Below are 17,374 nucleotides of genomic sequence, written 5' to 3' on the forward strand. Positions count from 1 at the left end.
CGAATTTCTACGATATTATATTTCGGTCTGAAGAGGAAAAACGATACGACATTCTACGCGAATTTCTAGCTTAAGTAGCCAGCTAGTACAACCGGTAAGGACGTCATGAAAAGTTCCAAGTAGTTGGTGCTACGGCTAGCAATTAAGAGGATCATTAAAGCGAAGATATCGCGCACGCTTTGAAACGATCGTCAACCAGCGATGTGATAACCGTAAAAGAATACGAGTGGGAGCATTAGAGGGAGAAGAAAGCTCGCCATTTTGCACGCACGATCGAGCAATGACGAGATCGAGAGGAAAACGTGGAAGAGTGCTAGATCGATGTTATTATTGTTCACGTGGACGTGAACTCTCAAACGACTGGCTCGTTTCTCTCTCGTACGCCTCTATTTCCGCGTGAAATTATTACCTCGGTACCGAGAATGCTGAGCTTCTTCCACGATTCAACGACTAAACGATCGAGTTCAATGTCTTCCGCAATGTATAATATCGAAGATTTTTCACGTATCTGGTCGATGTTTAAGTGTTTGATATCGCTAACTACGCTTCTGTAAGCACTCGAACACCTGGCCATAATAGTTCACCGGCCACAATATTACTAAATCTATTAGTTAAAAGTATAAACATATATGATCGCCTGAGATAAAATGAAGTATTAAGATATTAAGTATTAGATTACAGTATTCAAATATACTTCGTGGGAAATATACTTTACGATATCAAGCTATAATTTATGTTTCAATAAGTGTCGAATACAAATATAATATTTGTATATGTAAGTAACATTTCGTACAATTTAGAAGTATATAAGTGTACATGTACAAAGGTTGAACAAAATAATAAAAACGCTTGTTACATGCCATATATGTTATATATATAATATATAAAACATGTTTTCATTATTTCATATATACTATATACGTATATAACATATAGTAGGTGTTTCCATCATTTCGTCCAACTCCTCTATATCAAACAGTTATTTCTTTTTACACGATCAACGTTAAATTTATCGAAACCACTATCTGCGCCAGTATATACGCGTTATAGTTCCAAAGACACTGAACGAGCGTAATTATCGTCCGTCTATCCGTACGCGTCTCCCGTTCGTTGCACGCGAGCTAATGGTTCAATAATTGTTTTACGACACTATTACATTTCTCGACGGCGTATTAACGGAGAGAAATAAGCAATGGAACCTGGGTGCGAGTACTCGATGCTTGGAAAGTTTTAAGACGTACACCGGTGAAGGATGTAGCAGCGTTGTAGGAGAAGATACGATTAAAAGATTCATAAAGACAGTCGCTGTAGGGTTGTACAGGTAGATTGAATGGAGTAAGAAATAACAACTGACTGAATTTTACAGAGTGAGGAAATGCTTGAAATTTGATTTGAGAGCATTATGGCTGTTGACGAATGTCTACGTTATAATCCGTGAACGAGTGTGATGCATTATATGAACATTTAAAAACAGGAAATGGATGATAAAGTGTTCGTAAATCCCTGACTTGTCTTTAATGTAATATTTCATTTTCACGCATTCACGAAGTTTATTTGTACAAAAACATATTCGAATAATACGCGTTGCAAAATCATCGGAGGCACCGTATTTTGTAATAACGTAAAGAAATGATGTTATAGAAAGAAGTATATGAAGACTGATATTGATTTGGAGGTAAAATAATCTTCTCTGCTTCGAACGGTAGAAATTATTATTATACCGAATGTAATACTACCACTTTTAACATAATTCCATCGTTCTTTTTAATCAGAACAGAATAAAATCCCTTTATATCAAATATAAAATCACTCTTTCGTTCGAAGAAAGAAAATTAATATTTTACTCCATTTCACGTATCACTTTTTCGTTCGCGTTCTAAAAACGCAGAGGAAAAAATTCTCATTCCGTTCACCATCGTATCTCCTTGTTTGGCGCAACGATATTTCGCGGGAAAAACAATCGAGACGATGACGAACGCACCAAAATTAGCCGCTTCTCACTGACATATCCTGCGGTAATTTGCAATGCAGTTGTCTAATGTCGCGCACACTGGCCGTTACGCATTGTTTCGCATCTGCGATTTCGTGACAGGGGACATTCGTTGGCAGACCGCGAAGACCTCGAGACGGTGTTAGTGGTAGCGCACGCTAAGTTGATTAGGCTAGCAAGCTGGCGCTTTGCACGATTTTACGTTTTGCACGTACCGGCGCTCGTGAACGCACCGTTTCGTGTTCTCGCTGACACGCCACGTTTTCACGAGTGATTTACGATAAAACCACCGGCACCATGACCGGCCAAAATGCCAAAAAATCGAACGACCTACCACTTCCTCTTTCCAGTTTCTCCTAACTACGGAAATAGAAGTTTGCGGAAATTATATATATGTACACGAAGATCGTAGAAACAAATATAGTAAGTACATTCTTGTAATTTTTTTATTTCAATCTCGCTTTACGACTAAAAAAGAATGTTTTAATAAAACAAAGATAAAAATAAAAAGAAACTGTTAGTCAATGTTATAATCGATAAGATCAATTTTTTAACAGTTTTCACTATCGCAGAGCTTTTCTGTATTTTAATATGACAAGCAATATTTTTTAGACTATGCAGACGATGGAAGAATACATGTTTTACACCAAGGTCAAATAATTGGATAATTTTGATAACATAACTGATTTATAAAACCATTAGTGTGTAAAAAATAGAAAATACAGTTTAAGTGATTATTCTAATCGGTAAATAGTTTAAGTAATCATGGTAATTATCATTTGGTTAATCTCCTTAGTATTTTAATCCTTATGAACTGGTAATTACTATATAATCTGATAATTATGAATGTGTAATAATAATTAATATTTAGTATTCAATTAACATTGGTATTAGATATTATATTTACTAGCTCGATTTTGCATACATATGAATCATTGTTATATATGAATCATTCTTCGAATTTGATATTTAAGAAACATCCAAGTGCATCTAAATATATTAACATTCTAATAGATATTTATTTAAATACACGTCTATAAGGAACCAGCGCCCCAGGTGCAAACGATAGAAGAAACTTAACAAATTGTTCTGCTGAGAAACATGAACATGTTCGACTACTTCTTGTACTTTAATTAATCTTACTTTACTTAACTATTCCACCTAATTCTACTTCACGAAAAACATACAAAACTATTGAACCTTAGATCCAAAATATCACATGACATTTTACAAATACATATTCTTAGATATGTTTGAAAAGAGCCTTGAAAACAGAAAAAATCGTTGATATAAATTTCAAATAGAAGTTCTTCTACACAGAGGTCGTGTTTTGTTCACAAAGTTAAGATGATTAGGATGCGAAGCTGATAGTAGGAGAAACTAGGGCGACCATTTAGACGCGTTAATTGAAGAACCTGAGTTTTCCGGTGCAATACCGATATCAATCAGCCTGATTATCGCGTATGCATCAAATGGTACAGAAATATCCATCCAGAAGGCGAGAAATGAGAACAGCTGTCGATGCTTGGCCCGGATGCGTTCACTATGACGTTAAACGCACGTGACAGCCGTATGTCACGCACATAGCCGTGTTCTTTTTCGATTTCAAATCCGCACACATACAAACTGGATCCACAGATTTTGCCCCGAGTCAAAAAAATAATGAAATGGTCGCGTCCAAATCTATTGGACCGCAGCCAAAGAAACAGATACCGTAGCGCGATATGACAGGGGAAAAAATTGAAGCCAGAACCCGAAAATCCCATAGACGATAACAAAGGTATGCACTAGGTGTTTTTTTCGACAGCACTGTGTTCGATAACAAATAAATAAGCTTGATATCCGTACAAATGTGATTAATACCGTGTGACGACGCTGTTAGGTGATTAAATTCAGTCCCTAATCCTTTATCTATTGCGACACATTTGTATGTATAGTTTGTATTTGTCAATCTTCGATATAAATATTTGAAAGTAGAAAAACTACAAGTACGATATGTCTTGGGATTAAAAGGATGATACGAATACAACCATAATCGTAATATGTGTCACGATTGTCACGGATATTACAAGACAAGAGTCTAACATTTTACACAATAATCACATTACGATATTTACTATATCAGAGTTCTGCAAGCAACAACAATATTTCTCCTCCTGTCTTGAATTATTCTACAAAAACTATTATTACCACTCTCACGACGCATAAAGGAATGCTTTATTTATACCGAGTGCAAAGCAGTAATTATAACTGCTTCAAAAATGCAACAACGATGACCTAACGTGGCTTGTCCGAAACTTTTTAATTTCCATTCCTTCTTTCTTCCGGTGTGCTGTTTGCACTGAAACATCCCTACGAACCGACCGATGTTTCGCGTTTCCTGTCTGCGGCTGACTTCAAAGGAATCGTTCGCGGCGCTTTTAAATCCAATATTAAACGGTTTAATAAATGAAGCAATTTTCGATAAAGAGTACGGGCAAACGGCTCTCTTACTTCGGCTTCACGTGCACACGATAACCGCCCGAAGCGCGAGAATTATTTTTTAGAATACCGGAAGAGGATCGCGAAAGGGTGGGCGGCTCGCCCTGTCGAACCCGTGGGGTTAATTCGCGATTCGCAACGATCGTTGAATACTTGAACGCTGGACAGAGAATGGAAAGGAACGAAAGAGAACGAGAGTGGATCTCCCGCCCATTCGGCTCTTTTATTCCGTTTTCTCTGCTTTTTATTCAAGCAACATCGGATTTCTCGCCTGTGGCGAGACCGTAACAAGTTCTGTCAATTTCCACTCGTGGCTGAATATTGAAATGAGTCAAAGCGATGTGGAAATGTTTATCGCAGGCAGAGGGACCAAGGTCGAGAGGAAAAAAGAGGGGAGAAAAAGCAGGGAGGAAGCAAGCGAACGGAAAAGCCTCGCTAATCTAAAGCTCTAACCCATGCAGTCGGAAATGAATCGCGAGTAAGATTCTCGATATAATGGAAAGGAAAAATAACGCCGGGATAAGCTGTATCCGTTCGTTTGCATCCCTTTGCATCGTTCTGTATTTTTCTATCGGCAAATGCGTCCGGCTTTGAAATTATTTCCGCTCGTTTCTTGCGCAGCTCACGGGCGCGATCAGAAAGAAAAGCGTACAGTTCTATCGCGAATGATACACGATCGACGTGAAATGGTTCTGGAGCGTAGTTTTGGTTTCGTTGAAAAAGGACAAATGCCGTTAAAACGTGCAGATATTGGTTGATAGCTGGAAATATACATGTACGAAAGTGGAATGGAGATTTTGTTCGGTTCTTCCAGATTGGTTTACTCTTGTGTTGGTTCGAGTAAGTCCGGGGGATGGGCATAGTGTGTAATGCTGCAATTAGTAGATTAGGAGAACGATGAATAGACAAGTAGAATAGGACGTTAATTGCTGTGAAACTAACTTTCAATCTGTTGATTGTATCTCATGAATTTTTTGACCATGTATATTATTATAACATATAAGATAATAATATTCATTGTTAATAATCCCAGGTATTCTATAATTATATTGAGAGGAATTATTGTTTATTTAAATCTATCAAATACACGTTTCTCTTCTTTTCCATAGAAAGAAAAATGTTATGTGCATGTAAGTTTGTAATTAATTGGCAATTTAGTGAAAATTTACGCACAAAATATAAATTGCAATGTTAAAGATAACATAGCATAAAATATGAAACGAACGAGGGAAGGTACAATACATTTCCGACAAAAATACCGTTTTTATATGCGATGCTTCATTACCTTAAGACATATGTACGTACATATATGCTACCAATCCTTGAAATGTATTATATATAACGTATTCAGACGTATATATGGAGATAAGAAAATAGAATGAGTTGTAAACTGTATCTCATGAATAGGAAACGATCGTTTTAACGAAGAGACGTTGATCCATTCCACGGAGAGATAGTCACAAGGCAAATAATTGCACGATTTATTGGAGAGGAATAAAAGGGAAGATACGTCGTTGTGAAACGAAAATAAATATCTACATTCGACGGGGCGATATTTTTATACGAAAAACTGATCGAGCTTCGAATAAAAAATTAACAAATGCGGGAAAAAGTGATGATACTAAAAGATAAACACGTACTTTGCCAAACGCGATGAATCATACTTTATTCATTCGGATTATTTGTTTTCTACGAAGAATCTGAGACTCATTCCGCAGCGCTGTTTTTTCAATTTTGAGAAATTCACAGTCACGAAACTTATCATGTCGATTGCAATAACTTCAAGTTAAAGAATTCGAATCAAAATTGTGTATTACGCTAGATACTTTAGCAACTTTCTTGCCAGTGACAAATATAAACTGAACATATACGGGTATATATTGTAGTATATACCAATTTATCTTAAGTGACTCGATCTACTATGGATGTATTTAAGCTAAGCATGAATTTAATTATTATTGTTGTCATACAGATTGTATTCATATCGTTCATCACAAGAAAATCTGTGTGCTATACGTATAATACACTATAACAATGACTGCTTCAAAGATTTAATCCGATCCTCCTGACCTTTTCAAAACACGTAACGTGCACTCAGACAATATTGAATCAGTAACATCATCTTCGAAAGCAGCAGCACATCCTACACGATATCTATCAAAATGGTAAAGATTACAAATGAATTTAAATAATATTAATTTTACTTGAAAATTCAAGACAATTTAAATTTTGTAACATTATGCTAGCGGAGAAAAGACACATAACAGCGCAGTAGATTCACCCGACATGGTCAGACTCTGCATATCATACTACAGTTTAAATGTACATTCTTTCCCTCTTTTGTAAATCGACAAAAATCCTCGATAACAAATAAATAGCTCGATAAAAATCAAAGGGAGCAGTTCGGTTAAACAATTCCTCTTTCCAATAATTTGACTAAAGCAACGAAAACCATCTGAATAAACAACCCATGTTCGTAAAAATAAATTTTGATACTTTCGAATATAAAATACCTTCTAGCTATAGCTTTCTTTCTCTTTCAAAAAACACACTTCAAATATCGAATCTTCCTACTGCAAATCCTTCAATTCTCAGCCAGTACTACTATTCCCAAAATCCCTTCCATTACAATTTCCTAGTAATCAAAGTTGAATCTCCATTTTCTCCTCATCAAGCAATCACAGATCACTTCGGCAAACATCCTATAGCAACGAAGCGTGCATCTGAAATTCTAATCCGTTCTGCACCTTCTCGATTCCGCAAAGCGATCTAAACTTTCGCGGGCCTCCTCGCGATAGCGGAAATTCCCCGTAAATATTCGGCGACGTTTCGATTCGTTTCGAAACGGTAGCCGCGCACGAACGTTCGAGTGGCCGCAGCTAATGCCCGTCAATCAGAAACGGCACGTAGTAGCCGCGATAAATAAAAGTGTTCCCCCGCTGGTGTGTATATTTACCGGTGACTATTTTAAAGCGCCACGCGCGCAGATACACGCCACCGACGAGGAAGTCGCTGATGCACTCACTGAATGAAGAATGTAACTAATACCGGGGCCGTGATTGCGACACGGTCCAACGATATTCCGTAATAATTCTCTGGTCGGTGATCTCTACTCGGTTAAAGTTTTAACTTTGATTTACACGGACACGACAGATTCCATGTCCCTTCCGTGTATATAAATTATCTATTTAGAAGCAACAACGTAAAATGATCATATTAGTGGTGACTGTTGACGGCGAACCATTTATAAATGATTGTAAAGTTTCGAAGTATAAGTGAGCTACAGATAGTGAAAAATGTTGATAGCACTTCTACTTAAGTAACGTCTTTGTAATTTAATTACATTCTGGCATTTTTAAACTACTCGAATCGTTGAAAAAAATCACACGTACAAATTTATTCATCGTCGTTATGACCAAGGGTTTCTAGGGATTCTTGCAAAAGTAAAAATCTTTGATATTATGAAAATAAATTAACGTAAAGCAAAAAGAAAGATAGGAACCGAGGCAGAAAGAACTCGATTCTTTTGTTTTCTCCGCAAGCAATACAACTAATGTCAATTTCCATTCTTCTCTTCGTTCGTAAACAACTACTTATACCCATTACTCTGCTCTACTCTGACAACTATCTCTATTATTCGCATCAATATTCATCGATATTTATCAATGAATCCATAACCATTAGTACTACCGAATCAACAAAGATCCGTTTCCATATATTCATAAAACGATCGTATCTCTTCGAATCGAACTCGTTGGACCAATTTCTCGCTTCATTTCTCGTTGCCGAGCGTATTCTCGAAAACGTGAGCGCGAAGACGACAGGTCGTGGCGTCGGGACGCGCGGTCGTCGCCGAATCTCGGTGGCAAACCTTTAATTAAAATCTTTCGATCCGGGGGGACAAATCTCGCCGTCTGAAATGAGGCGAAACGACGCGAGAATGGTCGTAGAGAAACGCGCGCGAGTAATGTCTCATTACGTACAGATTGACCTAATTACGAAAGGAAACGTCTGGCGCACTCGAGTAGTCGCATCTCGTCTGCAGTTGGTGCGTTGCCTGCCTTTCTGTGTAAAATTGGAAATCGTTCTCTATTTATAGCGCTTTTCCGATAGGGTCACCGAAGCCGGACAAATATGGAACAATGTAGGGAGCAACAGGGAGCGTAAAACACTTCGTTGCACGTTCCCTCTTTGTTTCCATCTTCCCTCCTCCTTGCTCCCCTCTCGCCGTTTCCGCGGCGTGTTATTATTTTTACGTGCCGCCGTACCGGCAACCTTGACTCCGGTATCGATCTGAAAAAGCACAAGTCACCGAACGCCTCGCGAAACTACGAAATTTCCAACGTGCACAGTTAACGCCGGAAACAGCGTAAACAGTAAATCCGCCGGACGTCAGAGACGAACAGCCGCCACTACTCACGGAGTCTCTTTATTCGTCCGTGAGTTCTACGCTTTCACGGAGCAGCTACTGGTCCTGCTGCAAAGCGAGTTTCGTTGTTACGCGCCGTCGAACCGCGGAACGAGCGTTCAATTAATCACTTCCCGCTTATTCGAACGCAGCCGGCTCGAATATCAACTTTGCAGGAAGAAAAAGCGATTTGACATTCCTATTCGGAGCAAGTAAAATGAATCGATTCCCTTGAGTCTTTTCGAATTATCAAAGAGAGTTAACACTTATTCTGAATGTTTCTAATTATTATAAAATACATGGTAAAATTGTGATATTTGAATTGAAGTAAAAAATTGGGGTCGTTTGATATATCGAAGAGAAATATAGATCGATAACGGCGGCCATCTTTACAGCGTACGGATGTATAACAAGACGTTAATAATTGCTTCGATACGCGACACTGAAAAGCGTTGAAGTTAACTATCCAAGATCATACAATCTAACCTACATCTGTCATCGCGAAAACGTATTACGCGATCCTTACTTTCTAAGTGTAACCGTGTCAAACTATATTACGATCGATCACTGTCTAACACGCGATCGACCATTACGTTAATCGACGTCGACAATGGGTTGGCTATTTCGATGAATCCTCGCGACGCGATGCGATATTTTCACGCGAAATTGCGATGGAAAATGCACCTCGCACACGTAGACGTGTGAGCGATACTGCACATCGACACTAAACACGGGTAGCGAAAAAACGGTTGCACGAGAACAGGTAGAGTCCACAAATCGTGTAATTAACGTGCACACGTTTCAGCGAAATCCGCGACGTGTCGCGTTTGCGCGCGTACAGAGCGTAAATCACGCGGACACGAACCATACCCGCGTTTATTTGGCGCGTAAAAACGCCTGGTCAGCCGTATCGCATTACCTTGTCAACGAAATCGTCCGGTGTCCCGCCAACCAGCCGGAACAACAAGTTTCTCACATTTTCAGCCCTCGGCGCGCTCTCGTTCTCCCGCTGGGGCACAGAGCACAATCTCCGAACGAGCGTGGTTGCACGCGGCTATGATCACGGCACTGACTAGAAAAAACCAATACAAACAGGAGCAGCGGACCTTATATATCTCCTCCGGTTGAACGGCGTGCAACCGGCTTCCGCACTTCTTCCTCTTCCTCTTCTATATTTTTTTCTCTCGTCTCACACTGTGATCGCGTGCGAACGCGCCCCGTTATGGCGCCGCTGTCGGCGATCAGCGACGCAACGTTCACCGCGACGCGGCACGCGCCAACCAATGCCCATATTTCTTCCTCTCGTTAAAACCACCACTCGATCGTCACACGGTAAACGACAACAACAACACCGGCGGAGTTTGATCGGTACAGTCGCGCTCGTAATCGACCACACGCGAGACCGAGATCGTCCGCTCAAAGAGATCCGGTGTACCACACGATCACCACCACGACAACGACGACCACCGCACGTATCAAACACGACTTCTACAAAGATCCACAGACGCGTGACGATCGCGCGAAGACGAGGACTAGTACAACGGCGCGACGACGATGACTAGGACGACGCGACTACAACGACGACGGCGGCGGCCGGCTCGCGAGGACCTCTTCCGCCGCACGATTCATGACCACCGACGGAGAGCACGTCGCTCTCGTGGCGACGACTGCGCCACTGCGCGGTATCTCGTCGAAACGATCCGACGGGCACGCGAGAGGGGTAAGGACGGAAGGTCAGAGAAAGAGAGAAGAAGGGGGATGCCGGAAAGGGAGAGAGATAGGTAGATCAGTGCGCGTGCACGTAGTAATAGTAGGCTACGGGTAGAAAGAGAAATATATAGATCGTGTATCGCTGTATGTGTGTGTTATATCTGTACGTATATATAATGTGCGTAGCCTAGGAAGAGCAAGAGAGATATGGCTAGGATTCAACGGAAGAGCGCGAACGCGTACGACGAAGACTTAGCCGAAATTGACGGTCGTTCGCTGCGTTTGGATCATCGCATCGCGTCGTGACAAACGTGTCGTATATACCACCGACGGATGGATGGACACACACGTTGGGTTGGATTTTCGACGGCCGCGTTTTAGTTGTTTGTCGCGTTGTGCAGCGGCGCTCACGACGTTGGGACGCCCACCACCTGTAGTGCTCACCCTCTTTTCCTCGCGGCCAACCGTCCTTCCGCGCGCGCCATAGGCGCGCGCACTCGCGCTATGTCGTCCTTTCGGCCCGCTTCCCCTTTCATGTTGTACGTTCCGACCGAGTGGGGGAAACGAATTTTAAATTCACGTCTATGTTGTCGTTGTCATCGCGAGTCTTTGTCATCGTCCTATATTACGTGCGGTAATGCGGTTCATCTGTACGTTGTCTTACTTTCTAACTATTATATACATATCTTGTAAGATATTGATTATTCATATCGATAACAAACTTCCAGGACGCTGGGTAGTAAACTACATCGGAAATCATGTTTATAAACATAACGACAAACAGAGAGCTACGCGACAAGGTTCGCCGAGTCTTGTGTTCGAGCTAAGGGTAAGTACACATACTTAGAATGTTTTCAAAGTCGATCTCCTTAAAGATAAGGTGTTATTTCGAAGAATATTATTGTTCAGTTTCAATTTATTCTTGAACGAAGAATCTGCAATGCACGAATCTGCACGTATCATGCCATTGTGAGTTTATAATGTTTCTTATATTCACCATTAATATTGTAGTATAACTAAAGGTGACAGAGTTATAAAATGGCGGAATATGATTGGAAATCTTTCTATGAAACTCGATATATGTAACTTCTACTGAAAGTATTATTTTTAATTGTTAAATAATTGCATTTCTATCGTTATAGTCTACTTGTACAAGCATTTTTCTATGTAACATAACCTTATCTCGATCATTACTACAATTAGACTTCTTAATTTTCTGTTATATGTATTGTATCACAGTAATTAAATCTTTTACTTATTATATATGTAAGAAAGATGCTTAGGCTATTATAGTCGTGGCACAAATCTATTTCAATACATATGTACATACAGATTACACAGATACATAATAAATGCAGACTATAGAGTCAATTACTACTTTGCTCTCGTCTAAACTATAATCAACATATATAGAACAATGATGGATTCCAGAGAATTGATCGATTTTCGTTATAAATATCACACCGAATTTTGCAAACGCAACAAGTATAACACGGAAACCAGTCATTAATTTCGAGATACATCGGTAGCACGGTAGCTATGCAAATAAAGCTTGGACGAATTTGTTACCATACCAGGAATGTTATCGCACGCTGTCGGCGTAAGGTGTAAGGTGTAAGGTGCAACATTTTAGCGTGGTTCCTTACTTGCGGTTTGCACCATTATCCCGGCTCGTTTACAAAAAAATGCAGCGTCTGGTAAGCTTCTCGTTTCTTAACGGAGAGATAGAGGAACGGATATACCGCAGCCTCGACCCTCCGTAAACACGGATTAAGGGAAATGTTCCGGTGTAACCTTACTAATGGCCGTGAAAAAACAAATCTATTTGACGTAGAGCTTCTGTTAATTGTCAACGTGGCCGCAGAATTTTCGTTATTCCCTGTGTAAATAATTTCAGCCGGGAATTATCTGCACGTTTTGTTTTCCCGCCAACGTTAGCTGCTGGACGTTGCTCCAGCCTGTTACTGCTCCGCATGTTATTGCTTCACCTGTCTTCGATGTTTCTTTGCGCCCGCGCACAATTTTCATCGCGAAAGAAATGGAAATCAAGCCAGTTTCTATATTTCCGTCTGCTCCACTGATATTCCTTGTTTTCACTGATCTCGACCTACTTATCCCCAACAGTCATTGCTTGGAAAACAAATCGTTCTAATTTAAAGTAAATTTAACGTTTATGCCTCCTTACGAAATGATGTACATAGTACGCTTGGTACTTTTTAGTGGACACGTTATTTGAACACTACTGTCCAGACTGAGCAATCGCAGATCAGGTCTCGTTTTCTTTTCTCCGAATAAAACACGAGTTGTAAAAGTCAAGCTACGTGGTCGTGTTTTATGATCGCGGATTATAATTGGGTGAATCATAAAGCATGCGTGGTAAAACGAGATTGAAGGATATGGCAATACCAAAAGTTACGTTCTGATGTCGCATGTAGTTAAGAAGATATCTAAATGTTCTCTATTTAGAAATTGCGAGTATAACAAGATGGGAACGTTAGACCGCATAATGCGTGTAGATTATAGATTAAACGTAAAACATGCTCCGTCGACTAAATATGCTCTTTCAATATTCGCAAGATCGTTCATTAAACATCCGAGCAAAGCAGCATATTTTATCGGATACAAATGGCTGGGGGAGAAAGCAACCGCGTGTACGTCAAAGTAAAATAAATTACAAATTTACTATTGAGAAATGATAATAAAAAGGATCGAGGAAGGAACTTTCGATTCGTTTCCCCTACATTCACTAGATTCGCTGCAGCCTTTTTTAATTTTTCTTTACTAAGAAATGTTTAACTTGGTCGGAAGATACGAGCGTACGAAAATTTATTTCAATGAACAAGCTTACGCCGCGCCGTGATTCTGAAGGAAAAATAAATAACAATCGGAAGTAGGCAGTTCTATTTTTAATATGATTGACAAGACACGCCGATATGGAGGCAGGAGTTGACGATGGTTAAGCACATTAGCCGGGAAAATTACGATCGACGAACAGTTAGGAGCATAACGACCGTAGAAAAGCGATGCTGTAAATCGTTGAAATGGCGCCACAGGGATCGTCTCTTTTTGCCGTGGTCGGTTGTTCCCTGGACTTTTTGTAAAATACACGTAGGCCACTTTGGTACGCGCAGATGACACTTCGAATTTCGAGAGTAACCGCCAACGGATTTACAAAGTGAGGAAAAGGCACAACGCCATTTGTCTCGCTCACCTAATTAACTGCAGCCGCGGATTCAAACAAAGCCGCTCGATTTAATAACAATTTTGCTGGCGATGTTAACGAGATCCCATTGGATCATTAATTCCAGGCCCCCCTTGCTAACGTGTCGTGACTATTCGCACCGAGCTTCTTTGCTTCGTGTTTTGTAACCGATACATCCGTCGATATTTTTAGTAGAGAACGCGAGAAAGCTCGGCGAATCAGTTTGATACGAAACAGCGAGATGGTTGTACGGCATGCATAGCGGCAATTCGTATCTACGGATCCAAATTCTCAATAGATCCGCAAATAGTTGCCAACGGATTCTCTCTGCGAGTGATTTGCAACCGCACGTTCCAATAACTTATGTCAAGTAATTACATTGTTGCGATTACAAATAATTGCGTTGTCTAGTTCAAGTAGAAATCCATTTGAGTTAGATTCATTTTACGTCCCTTGCACAGGGATAATCAACGGTTCCGGGTAAGCTGGATAAAACGCTCGTAAAGTCTTGGTCTTTATCCGAGAAAATTAAGTGTTGCTGCGTGCTCGCCTACGCGACCATGCTTATTTATTTATCGGGACGAAAATAAAGAACAACGATTGATTATGTTTAGAAGAAACGGCTAGTAGAGCTTTATTTAGCATAATTCATTTTTATAAGATATACATTCTTACTGGATGATGTTCACACAGATATGTTTGCAATAGTATGTAAATTAAAGCTTTTATAAATAACTCGTCTTCGTGATTCATTGTTTAATCCATAAAAAATATTAATCGTGGATATTTATTTCGTGTTTCGCAACATCTTGATAATTGCGATAAAGGCACATCTTTTTAATTAATTCTCGAACGTTAGATATACCTGGCCGAGGGAGATGCTTAAAGAATTTTTAACAGCATCGGATAAACTCCACGTTCCTCGCTATTTACTCGGTCGCGTTTTAGTCTTTCCAAGTACGGTAATAAATCTCCTCAAGGCAGTATACTCCCGCTATATGTACTTTCTTTCCTTTTGCCGAGATTCTCTGAGGGCTCGGATTTAATTAAAATATTCTATGCGCTTCTTATACCGACATGGAGTAGGCGAGCATCGTATTCTTCCAAATATAATATTCATTTTGCGAAACGCCGTCAGATAAAAAAAAGGAAATTACCCCGCTGTATCACCAGCATTCCATTCTAACGTATAAGTGAATCACGATATTGAATTAATGCAGATTAATATCGTGTATATGGAAAGGGGCGAGAAAGAGGAAGTAAGAAGTGGATGACCTTTTTAAAATTAACGGAATATAATGCAACATTCCTCGATATTTTCATGAAGAAATCGGAGCTTCGAAGATAGCGCGCGTGTTTTCTTTGGCTTGTGCTTTGGCGTATTCAGATGACCTCAACTTTTGTTTCCTCGTTCATAGTTTGGCAGAATGTACAATTTTCTGCAGATTAAATATAACGTTTACCATGCGAAATTATTAGACATCAAAATTAAATTTATTCGGAACAATTGCCAAAATTGGAATGGGGAGGGAGAAGAAACGAAAGAAGACGAAAAAGAGGAAAAGAACGAAGAAATAGGATTGTCGAAAGAGGAGAGGCAAAAAAGGGAGGGGAAGTTGAAGGAGAATAGTAGCTGGGGGAAGAAAAAGTAGACATATGGTGTAATGGGCAGTGAAAAAAGAATGAAACGAAAGAGAAGATGTTACCTTTGCTTACTTTAACCTAATACCTGGCTGACATGAAATTTGTATACCCTACCTCATCATTACTCAATTCTAAATTTGTTTTATCATACCTCAATCATGATGTTTCACTGTAAATAACCTAATTTTTAGATATTTTTAATTATTAAAACTACATTAATTAATTACCTCACTATTATACTCAGATATATTTGCTATGGAAGATGTAGAACTGCGATTTCCACAGAATTAACAGACCACGATAATTGGAATTTTAAATAATCTACAATATTTCTAGGGTTTATCGACTTTTTCCCGTAATATTTTCCACATATCTGTTCGTTGACAGAAAATTCATACATTCGTTTCGTGAAAAACGTATAATCCTCGTTCTGTATTTTGCATACGGATATTGGCACTATGCTCACGGATATTATCAAAATTGGTAATCAAAGTAAAAAATACACAACGAGAGAAGAAGAGAGAGAGAGAGAGAGAGAGAGAACGGGAGAATTCTATATACGAAGCATCAAGCCGAGTAAATGGTCAGTGTAGTGAACAGATCAGAATGGAAATTCAAATATGTATCGCGATTCGACGTCATATAATGGCGACCGAGCCAAAACGTATGAAATGGCAGGATGATGCTCGCACATACTTGAACACGCACACATAATACACGTACATATTTATTTCTAGAAAAACGTCACGACCGCAAGATTCCGTCACGAAATTTCTGGCATGGATTCAACGATATCTTTTTGGCTCCGAATCGACATATTCGACCAACCGCTCTATAGATAAAATAGCGTTTCATTCATCGTGGATCATTTTGTTAAGCCCACGTGGCTTATGCCGGGCATTCACGTGAATCGGCAAGCATGGAACGTTGCGAAAATCCATTGGAATATCGTGCGCCCACCGAAAAGGGCTTACCGGACTATTACCAGAAATTTTCGCTGACGTACGTTGAGAGGTTTTGAGAGAAATCGCCGTTGTTACGCATTGCGTGTAGACGGAGCACGCGTTAAACGGCGCGCGTTCTCTCGTTATCCGCTGAAATATGGTGTTAATATTAGCTGGTTAAAGCGCGGCTCCCTGTAAAATGCCCTTAAAATTGAATCATCGAACCTCGGTAAGAACCGTTCTGTATGCATTTGTTCGTTGTGCAATCATGATACATGATATTATGATAAATTCATTTGCGGTTTGACGTCAGAATTCTCAGATCGTAGATATCTGAAGAATTTGAAAACATATAGAGAACATTTGTGATTAAAGTTGGCATACTACACATTTAAGATGTTTTCAAAGTAGATAGTAAGGTTTGTACAAGGCATATCTCATTGTCAACAAGAATAGAAATATATTTTACTTTATATCTAAAAATCAAAAGTTCCAAGTATTTTAAAGCCTAGAGAATGAGCTTGAAAACCTACTTCTATTTGGTTTTATCTATACGCACATACCTATATATTTATCTGTATTTATCTGTATTTTCGACTTATTTTATTTTATTGTCTATTATGTTTTATTAATATACCATTCTACTTCTGTTAGGTAATGCACATTTACAATACAATCAAGATTACTATTATTAGTCCACAAACTTTTTTCTCTACATGAATAAACTAAAAATACCAGTTGTTAGATAATTAACACAAAAAAAAATCCATCTCCCTATATAACAAATTACCCGTTACATTTTACCGTTATATTTTTACCGTTTTCACAAGTAAGAGCCATTTATCCGAGAAGAGGGCGTGAAAGTAGCTATATCGCTCTTAATTTCGTCCGGTACACAAATAAATATGCAGTTTCGTCAACTGTGAGTCAATGCGGCGCGCAGTAAACTTTCCGCTTCGCAATTTCCCATTTACGCACAGTTGCCCGTGTATCAT

At 39.4% G+C, this 17,374-nt stretch overlaps 1 protein-coding gene and 1 long non-coding RNA gene across 6 annotated transcripts in view; one reads left to right on the forward strand and one right to left on the reverse strand.

Annotated features, from left to right (window-relative positions):
* LOC100650807 overlaps window positions 1-17,374 on the reverse strand; it is a 587,269-nt gene that overhangs the window by 353,706 nt on the left and 216,189 nt on the right. The window contains exon 1 of one of the 5 annotated variants that reach the window (XM_048405683.1): window positions 9,799-10,510. The exons of the other annotated variants lie outside the window; for them this stretch is intronic. The gene's annotated coding sequence lies outside the window, so the exon portion shown is untranslated. Of the gene's footprint in view, window positions 1-9,798; window positions 10,511-17,374 lie in introns of those variants that run through there. 5 annotated transcript variants of the gene reach the window in all.
* Window positions 10,655-17,374, forward strand: part of LOC100643446 — a 127,039-nt gene continuing 120,319 nt past the window's right edge. Inside the window, exons 1-2 of the long non-coding RNA XR_007224018.1 lie at window positions 10,655-11,239; window positions 11,318-11,418. This is a non-coding gene — a long non-coding RNA (uncharacterized LOC100643446). The remainder of the gene's footprint in view (window positions 11,240-11,317; window positions 11,419-17,374) is intronic.

The sequence above is a fragment of the Bombus terrestris genome, chromosome 5 (assembly GCF_910591885.1).
Source record: "Bombus terrestris chromosome 5, iyBomTerr1.2, whole genome shotgun sequence".
NCBI lineage: Eukaryota > Metazoa > Arthropoda > Insecta > Hymenoptera > Apidae > Bombus > Bombus terrestris.